Raw genomic sequence first — 14,198 nt, forward strand, 5'->3', positions numbered from 1 at the left:
ACAAGACTAAAGGCATACTGTTTATATAATAATATTATTTGAACTCGTACATTTTTTTTTAATTTACTAATCCTTTTCAGACGTTTTCTTTTCAAATTTTGAATACGACTAGTTACTATCTACTACTGTTCCTAGTTTTCAATTTTAAATATTTTGTCCCATTTTTTTTTTTTATTAGGCATTTTAACAAGAGGAGCTGGGAGTGGGACATCCTGGCTCTTAACGTCCCCCTTCGAAGAAAATATGTTTCCACGGACTTTTTTAAAGAGGTTTTCTTTCCAAGTGTTGTCCCACTTCCGTTGCGATAATGTTTTGATGGAAAAAGATGGCAACCGAGTGTGATCAATTATTAAAACATAGGCTTGACCTTAATATATACAACAAAAATTGAAAACGATGAAGAGATATATAAAGGGACGTGCCCACTTTGGGTGTCCTACTTTTCTCTCAATTTCTAACAAAGATGAAATAAAAATAAGAATGAAAATGATGGGAGAGAGACATAAGTTTAAATGATGATAACCTTGTAATTTAAATGACACTATTAGATTCTATCAATGAGAATATTCTAGGATCAAATCATCCACTTCTACTTCTTGTTAGCAACAATGAAAATGCCTAAGGTTATAATTATTTTTTCCAAAACAAATTTACAATTATTAAAGGCAACAACCTGTTAAAATAATGAATAATTTAAGTGGTTCCATTGATAAGCTAGCCTAGATCAAAATCATAACAACTTATCAACTAAATAATTTATGAAAAACAAATTTTGTAAAATACTATTTTGGTCCTTAAACTTTACTAAAAAAAAAATTTTTATTTGTAAAATTTAAAAAGTTTTTTTTGGGCCCTAAACTATTAAAAATTTCATTTTTTACTCCTAAACTAATTACAATGTTTTACTTTCTATTTTAAACTTTACTGAAAGTTTGCTTTTCATCTCTAAATTATTAAAAAAAAACTTTTTTTTTATCCTTATTTTTGTCTCTAAACAATTATATATATATATATATAGATATATAAAACTCTAAAGTTTAAAGATGAAAAAAAAAAAAAACTTTTAAAAATTTAGGAAAAAAAACTTTTGATAAAGCTTAGGAACCAAAATAGTATTTTACTCAAAAGAATTTATCACGTATTGGTGATAACATAGTTAATGTTGTGGCAATTGGCAAATTAATGGTAATAGCCAAATAAAGTAAGTGTAAGGACCTGATTTGAATGCCTAGCCCAAAGTGTGGATGGACTTAGGCTTAAAAAGTCCAAAATAATGAATTTTTAGAGAATGAGTTGGAAAACTGGGCTTTAGTTAATCAAACAACAAATTTGGTAGGTCTTGATGACAAAAGAATGAAGATAAATAAGTTTAAACTAAAGAAAAAATGTCCTCAACAAAGTCCAAGGAGACTGGTTCTCATGTATTACTCTTAAATATTGTTACAAGTTTGGTTCCTGATTGCTATAGTGTTTCTTTCTTAATTTTCTGATCCCCCTTTCCTTAAGGGTTTCCTACATTATATACCTCCCTTTCAATGATCATGGCCCTCCATTTGTTGACCATCTAGGCTACTCCTTGAGTGCTTGTCCTATCAGACACCCATTCTGACCCTTTGTGAATTAGATTAGCCAATGCAGCACCATTCAAGGATCTTCTCCACATAAATGCGGCCAGAAAGTTAGCTATGGAGTATTAAATACGATGGCAACAGCTTTTCCTTAAATATTTCCTAACTCTCATCCTTCCAGTACGTTCATAATGCACGTCCCTATCAGCGGAGTTTCTTGGAAGGTCACTTTGAATGATAGGATATACATTTGATCTATGCCTCATTTATTTGAGGAGATACTACTCCTCGGACCAACTTCCCCAACCTCTCCATTCGCAACGTAACCATGGGACTCTAAGCTTAACACCCCTACTATTGTTTACTCGTTCTCGGACCAACCAATGTCGTCAGCCAAGGCTCAAGGCCCATTATATAATCTTAGGCCTTTATCCCTACAATAGCCCCTCAAAACTCCGGTTTTCCCTTCTATCCAAGGAGAAAAAGTGGGGTCTTGATTTTTCAAGAGTTAAAATCATTCATTTCTGGGGTTTACACACATAGGAGTACTGTATTGCACGCCATATAACTGTTATTGATGCTTCGGAACTTGCGATGCGTCATTAATTACTCTAGGTGACGCTTTGTCCCTTGCATCCAACGGTGAGACACAAATCCTATGGTTGACATTTCTCCTTGAATTTTAAGCGGGATAACTCCCACTCAATTTCACCACTTATATAAGGTACCTTGGGAAATCATTTTTCCCCATTTCACTAGTCTTTAAGCTCTCCAAATATTCCAAACGCATAGACCCTTAAAGCTTTCTAAGTTACCTAATTTCCCAATTCTCCAAGTCTTTTTCTCTAAAAAAATTTAAATATCTAAGAAGTACCAGAAGCAACTAACGTACTCATTCTTGTAAGTTTCCTCTTTTCTAGGTTATTTTCTCCTCGGCCGGTCTTCACGGCCCTTTATTCTTTGTTTCTTCCCTTTGAAAATTTCTCTCGCATCTCTTTAGTTCACCTAGATGGGTAGGTTCAAGCACCTTGTAGATTCTCCGACTAGAATGGAGGGCTTTAGGGCCAAATACCATATTCCATAAGAAGTAACCTTGCGGTATTGTCCCCTGGACTGGATAATCACAAATAGAAAAGAAAAGGAATTTGTCATTCCTATGATTACTTTCATAGAAGGATGAATGACACTTCCCATGGGAAGGGTGACCCGAGATTACCTAATCAACCACAAGTTGTGCCCCACTAGTGCGCCCCTAACTTATTTAGGATCTTAGGTAGCGTAGATGCTCTCAATGAGCAGATGGGTCCGGGACTTACATGGCACGATGTAGTTCACATGTATGAGTGCCACTCACTTGCCAATGCGGGATATTACCTCAAGTCCCGATCCACCATTTTTAGGCTAGTATCATGACTCCCCAAGTCTAATAAGGGCATGAAAGACGACTACCTGATCGCCTTTGGGGAATGGCCCAATGGTCTTCACTACCCTACTTGGGAGGGAAAACCACATGGGATACTCTTGGGTTAGGTTCCCTAGCATGAAATTTAAATCTTTTAGCCATACTATTATTATTTATCATCATTTTTTTGTTCTCCTTCGATGACGGGTTCTAATAGTCTGACCATTATTTGCTTCTCAACTTTTTTGTAGATAAAAGGCATGTAACGCCCCGCCTAAGCTTGGTCAATGTCAACGACCTCAACACAGTCCTTAGATTCGAGGTGTTCGTAAGTGAGGATAGGCAGTTGAAGGCAGTGCACCTGATTTTGGACTTCCAGCCTATCTTGGATATTTTTTAGGAAACAGGTCACGCAATTAGGGCAAGTAACCCTAAACTCCGCAGAATAGACGTTTCTTATCCCCACTCTCCCTGCAATAGTGGCTCCAAGAGAGGAAATTGCCTCTTCACACCTATCCCTTGAAATGGAGATAGACAAGTTTCACTTCAAGTAAGAGGAGGGTTAAGGAAACCAAACAATTCCCATATCGGACGCCAAGGCTGAATCTGATAGGCTCTAAGGTGTTCACGCCCCAATCCTTATGGTAGCCCATCCGAATAGCTCATCCGAGGAAGAGAAAGAAGACATGGCTTTGAACCAAAGGAAAGGTCTGAGGGATCTGATGGTCGGGAGGAACAAGGTGTCCACATTAAAGGAAGTTCCCAAATCCCAGATTCCTCCCAATCTTCCCCCTCCTCCACCTCCTCCCTTAACTGAGCTCTACCTACTCCCTATTCCTGATCTCAAGAAGAAGAGGAAAGAGCAAGATCTAGAGAAATGGGAGGTGGTACCTTAGAAGGAGATGAAGCAGCAAAAAATGCTAAGGAAGGACAAAAGGACCACCTCCGTCGATAGTAGGGAAGAGCCCAGTGGGGCCGAGGTGCGCATTTAGCAACACATATGGTCTCTTCAGCTAGAGGTGGATGGCATTGCCATCCCCTAGAATTCCTCTATCAAGGACTTCTAGAGAGGGCATACTGCCCACATTGCTGAGGCCTTGGAGTAGCCCCTTCACCTGCCCATAGATATGGATGCTTTTAGGTGCATGAGGCAGTCGAACCTCTTCTTGTCCCTAAAGAAGGACCTTATCCTAGTAAGTTCATAACCACATCTTTTACTAAATATTTACATGCCTTCCCCACCCCCCCTCCCCCCTCTTTTTTATTAACATAGGATTGCTTTATCATCCTTGTGCAAATTATCCAGGAGCTCTTTATGGCTGAGGAATGGGTCAAGGAGGCCCAGAATGATGCTAGGAACGAGGCCCACCTCCGTGTCAAGACTGAAAAGTCCTTGGGGGCCGCGAAGCAAGAGTGCAAGGAGCTAGCCTCTAAATTAATTGCTGAGGAGAAGGAAGGAAGGAGTGCTGAGGCCAGATTAGAGAATGCCTAGGATCAAGCTAAAGACCAACACAAGTTGCTTTATCAGACTGAGATAGAGTTGGCCAACTAGAGGCAACTGGTCCTAGAGCTAAAAGCAAACTTACAAAATGCCAAGGAAGCAGCTCGGGTAGATAAGGAAGTGGCTGAGGCATCAAAACAGGCATCCTACCTCCATGTCGTGGAGGAAACTAAAATTAGGCTAGTTGAGGAGCTGGCCGAGGTGTGCAGGGATTACTGCAAGGTAAAATGGAAGGAGACCCTTAACCTTGTAGGAGTCCCTATAGACTCAGAGTGGAGGCAGCCTGGGAGTGTATACTACCACCCAGAGATTCATGAAGTCCCAGATGCCATCCCACCTCCCCCTCCCTGAGACTTCGAAGGGATCCAGCCAAGCTAGTGATCAAGGCCAAGGGGTTGAGGTGGCCAAAGACAAAAGCAAGGGTAAGGAAACCAAGCCCCCCCTCAGAGGTCAAGGATGTTGCAAAGGCCAAGGAAGTTGCAAATAAGGCTAAGGAAATTGAGGTCAAGACCAAAAAGGATGATTCCAAGGCCAAAGACATTTCTGCTCCTCAGCCAAGACATAAAGAAGACCCTCCTCCAAAGGCCGAGACGTAATAATTAGGATTTTCTTTTTTAGTTTTCTTTATATATTTTCTCTTTTGTAGTGGCACTCTGTCATTAAGCATAATGTACTTCCTTTTTCATTCAATGAAAAGACATTTCTTTTGACTCTATGTGCTTTTATCTTTAACAATGTTGTAGATAGCAGTGGGCTACTGTTATTCCTTTAATAAAAGCTAACAGTAACACATTACTAATGATCTAAATAAATTGAACAAGCACCAGCAATAAGGAGAATTATCACACACTTGTACTAAAAATTTAACCTTCTGTAGGAGAGGTAGGATCTTATAGAGATGAATAATATTCCTTGTAAGAAATAAGCAAGGTAGGCAAATCTCATTTTGTTCAACACTTAGATAAAAATCCAAGAACTTTAACTTACTCAAAACCATTGATATGAGGAGTTGGGTATAACCTGGGATTTGTTTGATATTTAGGAAAATAAGTGGATGTCATGGAGTGTTATTTTACCCAAAGCATATGGTCCAAGGAGTCAGGCATAGCTAAGGTTTTGTTTGATACTTAAATGTTAGGGAGTATTTATTTACCCAAAGCATGTGGTCCGAGGAGCCAGGCATAACTAAGGTTCTGTTTAATACTTAGAACAATCATTAAAAGATATCAATTTTCCCCAGGTATGTGGTCCGAGGAGCTAGGCATGACTAAGGTTCTATTCAATACTTAAATAAATGTTATAATGTGTTAATTTTCCTAAAGCATATGGTCCGAGGATCCAGACAAAGCTAAGGTTTTGTTTAACACTTAGAACAATCATTAAAAGATATTAATTTTCCCAAGGTATGTGGTCCAAGGAGCCAAGCATGACCAAGGTTTTGTTTGATACTTAAATAGATGTTATAATGTGTTAATTTTCCCAAAGCATGTGGTTCGAGGAGCCAAGCATAGCTAAGGTTCTGTTTAACACTTAGAACAATCATTAAATATATCAATTTTCCTAAGGTATGTAGTCCGAGGAGCTAAGCATGACCAAGGTTCTGTTTAATACTTAAATAGATGTTATAATGTGTTAATTTTCCTAAAGCATATGGTCCGAGGAGCCACGCATAACTTAACATATCAATTTACCCAAGCTATGTGGTCTAGGGAGCCAGGCATGACCAATGTTCTATTTAATACTTAGATTGATGTCAGAAAGTATTAATTTACCCAAAACAGATGGGTCAAGGAGTTAGGCATAGTTAAGGTTTTGTTTAATACTTAGAAAAATGTCATATTGTGTTAATTTTTCCAAAGCATGTGGTCCGAGGAGGCAAACATAGCTAAGGTTCTATTTAACACTTAGAAAAATAACTTAACATATCAATTTACCCAAGGTATGTGGTCCGGGGATCCAGGTATGACTAAGGTTCTGTTTAATACTTAGATTGATAGTAGAAAGCTTCCATTAATAATAATACCTTCTCAAGTTATTTACATTCCAGGGGTGTGATACAGCCTTTTCATTTGGATCTTCAAGATAATATGCACCTATTCCAGCCACTGATGTGATACGATATGACCCTTCCTAGTTGGGTCCCAATTTTCCCCAAGATGGGTTCTTTGCAGTTTCTAGAACCTTTCTTAACACCAAGTCACCAAGTGTCAGTGGCCTTAACTTCATGTTGGCATCGTACCCTTACTTGAGCTTGTGTTGATAGTAGGTTAATTGGACCATGGCATTTTCTCTCCGTTCTTCAATTAGATCCAAAGTCTTCTCTAATAGCCCATCATTGCTGTTTAGAGTGAAGGAACTCATTCTCAGCATAGGGAACCCAGTCTCTAGAGGAATGACAACCTTGGCCCTATAAGTCATTGAAAATGGGGTTTCCTTAGTAGACTTCCAAGGTGTTGTCCAGTATGTCCAAAGGACGTGTGCCAACTCTTCCACCCATTTCCCTTTACATCATCTAGTCGTTTCTTAAGTCCACTCACTATGACCTTATTTACAACATCGGCCTGTCCATTCCCTTGTGGATAAGTTGGGGTGTAATATCTATTCGTTATTCTAAGGTCGCAGCAGTATCTCCTAAAGGATTTACTGTCAAATTGAAGTCCACAGTCTAAAATGAGGGTATGAGGAATTCCAAACCGGGTGACAATATTCTTCCAGACAAATCTTTTGGCATCCACGTCCCTAATATTTGCTAGTGGTTTAGCTTCAACCTATTTGGTGAAGTAATCAATGCCGACCAAAAAATACATCTTATTCCTTGCTATCTTAGGAAAAGGGCCAATAATATCCAAGCCTCATTGAGCAAAAGGACAAGGGCTGGACAAAGGATTAAGAACTCCTCCTGGTTGATGAATGTTTGGTGCAAATCTTTGTCATTGGTCACCTTCTTCACATATTCTTATGCAACTTGTACAAAGTCATTGTGCATGCAAATTATGACCGAAGACAAAATTTGCCCTATTTCATTATATTCTCTCTAGAAGCTACTGCATCTTTGCGTCAAGGGTTTTGTGACCAAGAAGCTTCTTAATCTTCATTATTAGATGAACTAAAGAACTTTGTAGCCAACATCTTCCTCAAGTTGGTGTGTTAATCACATACTAGGATCCATGCATCATTGGTTAGTCACGTATTGGGATTCGTGCATTGAAAGGAGAGACTGCCACTACATTACAAGTCCAATTAGGTATTGGGGTAAGGGTTCAACTGTAGGTTGGTATTAGGTATTGGGATTCCTTTTACTTGTAACTGCTTATTTTGATAATAATGGATTCTCGAGAGTGGTGATCTTCAATTCACCTGGTAGGATTTTGCCTCAGTGGTTTTCCCTATTCGTAAACAATTACTTATGTCAAATTTATTTTCCACTACATTTAACTTAGTTGGTGATTTGTTTGTACTACCATGCTTATTACATGTAATTGAATCTAATTAATTCACTTGACTAATTAATTGATTAATTTACTGAAGGGGTCTATAAATTCTTGGCCTATCAAGTGGTATCAGAGCGGGTACACTCTAATTAGAGTTAATTTTTGCTATGTGATCCATTGACCCTTGTTTGTCATGGATAGATGATAGTCTCTTATTATACCTCCTTTATTTAATGGCACTAACTATGCATAATAGAAAGTACACATGAGAGCTTTCTTGCAGTCCTTAGACGAGAAGGTGTGGCAAGCTATAGAGATTGGCTAGACTAAGCCAAAGGAAGCCCTAGTTGATTGGGATGATGCTAAGATCAAAGCGGCAAACTTCAATAGTAGAGCATTAAACGCAATATTTAGTGCAGTCACCAATGAAGAGTTCAAGAAGATATCCTCTACTGAAACTGCTAAGGAAGCATGGACTATCCTCCAGACAACCTATAAAGGGACTAAGGCTGTCAATGATTCAAAACTTCAAAGGCTTACTTCTAGCTTTGAAGAGATTAAGATGGAGGAGGATGAGTTGTTTGACGAGTTCTATGTCAAGCTAATGGACATAGTCAACTTTGCCTTTAATCTTGGGGAAACTATTCCCAAACCCAAGGTTGTAAGAAAAGTGCTTAGATCTATGCTTAAGAGATTCCATGCCAAGATCACTACCATTGAAGAATCCAAGGAAAGATAAAATTCCTTTGATGGAGCTAGTCAGTAACTGGCAAACCTAAAAATTAGGTTTGACTAGAATCGGGAAAGCAAGCAAAAGTAAGAGCATGGCATTGAAGGCTAAAAGCAATGAGACTGATGAGTCTTCTGATGATGAAGATTCCAAGATGAAATCCTACATCACTAGGCAATTCAAGAAGCTTATGAAGAATGCCAATACAAAAGGATTTTATAAAGACCAAAAGCAATCCAGTTCTTCTTAATTGAAGAGCCAAGACAGAGGAAAGAAGGAAGCTAAGGGTGGCGGTCAGTACACCATTCCCTCTAGACCAAAGTTCTTGGATGTCAAGGTTTTGGACACATGAAACAAGAATGTCCAACATATCTCAAGACAATTGGGAAAAGCAAAGCTCTTGCTGCTACCTTGAGTGACATCGAGCTTGAGGATGAGTTAGATGACAACGATGACGAGGGAATCTTGAATGCCTTCACTGCCATAGTGAATCCTACTGAGGGGATAATAAAAGAGGTAGATGAAGAAAAGGACTTGGTGGATTCTAAGTTTGAGAAAATGGATGAACAAGATGACATCCTTATAGCCTATGCTAAGTTGTATAAGGTTTCCGAGAAGCATGAGAAACTTTATAGGCTGGCCACCAAGAAGTTGAGTGATGTAGAGCTAGATCGAGAGGAGCCCTCTACAAAGGTTGATGAAGTAAATCAAACTATTGGAGCTTTGCGGTTCGAGAACAATTTCCTTGTTGAAAAGACAAAAAAAACTTGAAGTAGAACTATTCCAGGTTAAAGCTCAATTGGAGAGGACTTCCAGAGCAAAACTTGATGAGATGCTAAGCTTTCAGAAAGCTACTTCTAATAAAACCTGTTTGGGGTACGATTTCTCTTCTCCTAATATTGCCTCATCTAATATTACTGTGTTTGTCTCGCCTGCTAATAATGTTAATTTTGAAAACAATGAATGTAAAACTAAAATAGATAGTGAGAACGTAGATAGCGACAAATCTATTCTAGAAGCACCCCCTAAGGTTGAAAATAAAGAGACTAGAAACTCTAAGACTAAGAAGGTTAACAACAAAAAGTCTCAACCGAAGAAGTTGCATCTTTGTCATCACTATGGAGTTTCAGGGCATACTCGTCCAAATTGCTACAAGTGGTTAGCTACTCAACAAAGCAATAGTATGCTCTCATCCGGAAACTAGTATCAGTTTTCATCCTCTTTTACTCCTCTTGGAGATCTTTTCAAGGCCCTCATGTTCCTTTCGAACTTGAATGATTTCAATTCTTTCTCCTCACCACCATATTAAAGGTTTGCTCAAAGGAAAGGTTCTTCCAAGGTGTAAAAGGAAAAAGGCTCGAAGTGATTTAGTCACTCTCTCTCTCTCTCTCTCTCTCTCTCTCTCTCATGGTTATGCATTACTTGTGTGTTTTGCTTTCTTGTTTTTGAGTCAGTCTAGTTTTATGCTTTGCCTTATTTAAAATGTTTTTGTTTGTTTATTTTCAGTTTTGCTTTTATTTTGGTTGGTATAAAAAAAAATTGAAAAGCCAAAAAAATACAAAAATAGTATATGTTTTGTGTACATTGGTACTTATGTACCTTGGATGGCCATTGAAACAAAGTTTTCTAAACTTTGTATCTTTTATAGCTTAGATGAGCATTTCAATGCACAACTAAGCAAGTGAGGTTTGTGGCTCGTGTGTGTGATAAGTATGACTAAGTAATCTCTTATATTTAACATTCATAACACTCTTTTTGACGGGAAGGACAAAAAAAATCCTAAGAGAAAGGCATAAATACCCATCTCACCACTAAAGCCTGCCAATCATGAATAACATCTGTATGCTTAGGCATAGCAAAATTGTGGTGTTTAAGCTTACATAATTGGGTATTTCTTCTCTCTCTCTTATATACCCATGCACGATATGATCAAAAAGAAAAATATGTAAAGAAAAACAAAAGCAAAAAAGAATCAAAATGCTCTTAAATATGGTTGCAAGCATGTTTTTACGAGATGTGGGAGTTATAGGATGTACCTTGAATGTGATAGTCCTCATCAAGTAGTTATAATTGTGTGTGAGTGAAATTGATTTTATCATATCTCAAATTGTCATAATATGAGGTGCTTATGCACTCTTGCTATGTTTTTACACCCAACACGCAAATTCTTTGCTACTTTTGATACATATGTAGATACAATGTGATTTGACTGTCACAAGGAATACATGTGTTAAGGTATACTCACTAAACTGTTTTAACTTGTTTTTGAAATATAAAATTGGTTAGATTTGTTTAGTATGTGTGTGTGTGTGTGTATGTGTGTGTGTGTGTGTGTGTGTTTTTAATATATATATCATGAATGCTTTGCATTTTTTTTTTTTTTTTTTTTGTTGAGAGATGTTTTTGAGAGCTTAATATGTTGATTGGATCTATGTTTGAGTAGCTTGCTAGTTGCATTCATCTTTATGTGTTTTTCCTCTATTTGAAAACACCTTTTCTTCAAGCTCGACAGCTTCTCAATAGATCCTCAACAAATTCTCATCTATCGAGCTCCTCTTTCTTCATTTCTCAACAGAAGTTAGCACTATTTCGATCCATCGAGCTTTCTGTAGTTTGTCTCGACAACTTCTCGACAACTTCTTGATCCATCGAGAAACTTTTTGTCTGGCCTATAGATTCTCGACAAAATCTCGATCCATCGAAGTGTTTTTGCCATTAGCAGATCCTTGACAACACCTCAACAAATTCAAATCTATCGAGAATTAGTGCTTGACAGATCTTGACAAATACTTCGATCCATCGAGATGCGATTTCTATTTATATATGGAGCACGAAATTAGATTTCATTTTCACTTCTCTCTCTCAACCGAAAAACTTTTCTCTTGCCCCAAACACTTCTCCCTCACTCAAATCTCTCTACCCACTGCATTTTTAGCATCTACCAAGATCAAATCACTTGGTAAGTGTCCTAAATCTCTCATTTCTTATGCATACATGCATTTTAGACCTAGGTTTTTGGGTTTTTGAAAATTTTTGGGGTTTTTGAGATTTTTGTGAAATTTTTGAGTTGAGTGTTGTTTATTTGGTGATATATGATCATGCATTGCATTCCATTAGCATTATAACAATGTTTCATGCATTTAGATGTGTGCTTGATTATTGAAAATTGTGAGCTAGTAGGTTTGTGAAAGCTTGAAAATGTGTTGAAAATACAAGAGCTATTTAGACCCCCAAATTAAAGGTATGGCTCGATAGATTTTACACAAACTTAATACAAAGTGCAGAATAGTGTAAAAGCAAGTGGATAAACAAACAAGCTACTCTAATCCTTAATCAAAGAAACATAGCAGTAAAATGGAATGTAAAAGAGTAGGGAAGAAAGATGCAAACACAAGATAACACGCCGATGTGTTATCGAAGAGGAAACCGAAGAACTCGACGAAAAACCTCTCTGCCGCCCTCCAAGCAGTAATCGATTCACTTGACAATCAATTGGGATATATGGGTTAGCAAGAGACCCTCCAAACCTAATCTACCTGATGTACCTAAGCCCTTCAAGCTCTTACTCCAACATGGCTTCTTGGAACCGTGTCTTGTCTAGCTCTACGTTTCCCGTAATACACCCAATTGCATCCACTAAGCCTCACTGGCTTCTTTTGGCAAATCCTTAAGCTTCCCAAGCTCCAAAACACTTTCTACACTCTGAATAGGCGTGGGTTGTATTTGGGTACAAATCTCCTCTTAAGATATGACAATGGGAGAGGGAAGGAGAAGAGGCTACAATGACTTCTCACTAAGGATGAGTAGCTCTCTCTCTAAAAGATGGGTGTGTGTGCTGTGAAAAGCTTATCTAGGGTTTTTCTGTCTAAATTGCCCTCCTCAACATTTGTGGGCAATGAGGGTATATATAGTATGGGTGAAGGGTAAGAAAGTCACACATTAAAATCCTCTAGGTAGAATGTTGCACAACTACCTCGTGAGAAGGCTTTACCCTCGAGACACTCGCGAAAACGATAGCCTGGCACGACTCTTCAGCTTCCAGTCATGTGCTTCTCACGTGGCTCTTTCGTGGATTAGCTTCTAGTGAGACACTTGCAAAATCCACTGATTCTTCATTTTATGCTTGATTCTTCACCAACTAAATACTAAACCCAATACAATAAAATCCCACAAAATACAAAGAAATAAATTAAAGAAAATACAACACATTTTGTCATGAAATAAAGCCAACATAAAACCTAGTTATAAATCACAACTTTACAGTTTGGATTGGGTTTCAACCCATGATGCAATTTATTTTTAGCACATCATATGTTCATGCATATTTCATGCATACGTACCCTTTCTTTTCTTCCTATTTATTCTGGTTGTGATGTGTTCTCTCTCTCTCTCTCTCTCTCTCTCTCTCTCTCTCTCTCTCATAGACTGCGTGTGGCATCTAATCACAAATCTACTCTGGCTCGGAACCAGGGGCGGAGGGAGGGGGGGCGAGGGGGGGCAGGTGCCCCCTCTGAACTTCCAAGATTTTTATTAATAATGGCACTGTATTGCATTGAAATGTATTATTTGCCCCTCTACACAAAAGACAAAAAACTTTTCTATTTATTGGCAACAACCTACTGCTGCATGCTTTAGAACTCAGTAGCCTTAACTAAGAACTCTGAGACTACTATAACTCTAATATAAAACCATGGGTCCCACCTAGTAATCATTTTAAAAAAAAAAAATTTACTACTATACAGAATAGGAATCACAGCAGCCTAATACTAAATAGAACTCTGAAAAAAAACAATGTATATATAAAGCACTATAAAGCACGCCTCCCATTAATTTAAAAAAAAAAAAAAGTTTTTGGGTGTTTTCAAAATTAAGCAAGTGGAGGAGAATAATTAGGTTTTTCGTAGTTTGTAATTTTGTTAATGTGGTAAAAGTAAATTTGATCATTTATTTGGTCAAACATTTCTATACTCTATTCTTCCTCCATCTCTCTCTAATTTGGGAGAATTAAAAATGAGGTATTAGAAGTAGTTAGAACCCCTCCAAATCCCTCCACCTCCTCCTTTAAAAAAAAAATCCAAATAAGGTAATTTATCTTACTCTTCCTCTCTCAACTCTACTCCCCTCTATTCTCCCTCTATTCAAACAAGTTATTAGAGTTTCTTATGAGTTTTTAAAAACATTCGAGTTGAGTTTTTAAAAAGCATTCAAGTCATTGAGTCACGTTTAAATATTCACAAGTATATTGCATACTCTTAATATTCATGTTTAAATTTTTTTAGATTAGTTTTTTACTTTCAATCTTGTTATTTAATCTTGCCCCCCCTGACCTAAATTTCTGGCTTCGTCACTGCTCGGAACCCTCTTAGTTCTAGATCTTCTTCTTCTTATACACCCCCTATTGAAATTTGGTTCTGTGATGAGAAGGCCTATCAGGACTTCTCTAAGAACTTTCAGAAACGTGGCATTCATCCAAAGCGCCATGTTATTTTGTCGGACTTTTCCGACACTCCTCTACCTAATGACATTCATACTCGAGGATGTGAATCTCTTTGTCAGATACCCTTGA

The sequence above is a fragment of the Quercus suber genome, unplaced genomic scaffold (assembly GCF_002906115.3).
Source record: "Quercus suber isolate HL8 unplaced genomic scaffold, Cork oak 2.0 scaffold_224, whole genome shotgun sequence".
Taxonomy (NCBI): domain Eukaryota; kingdom Viridiplantae; phylum Streptophyta; class Magnoliopsida; order Fagales; family Fagaceae; genus Quercus; species Quercus suber.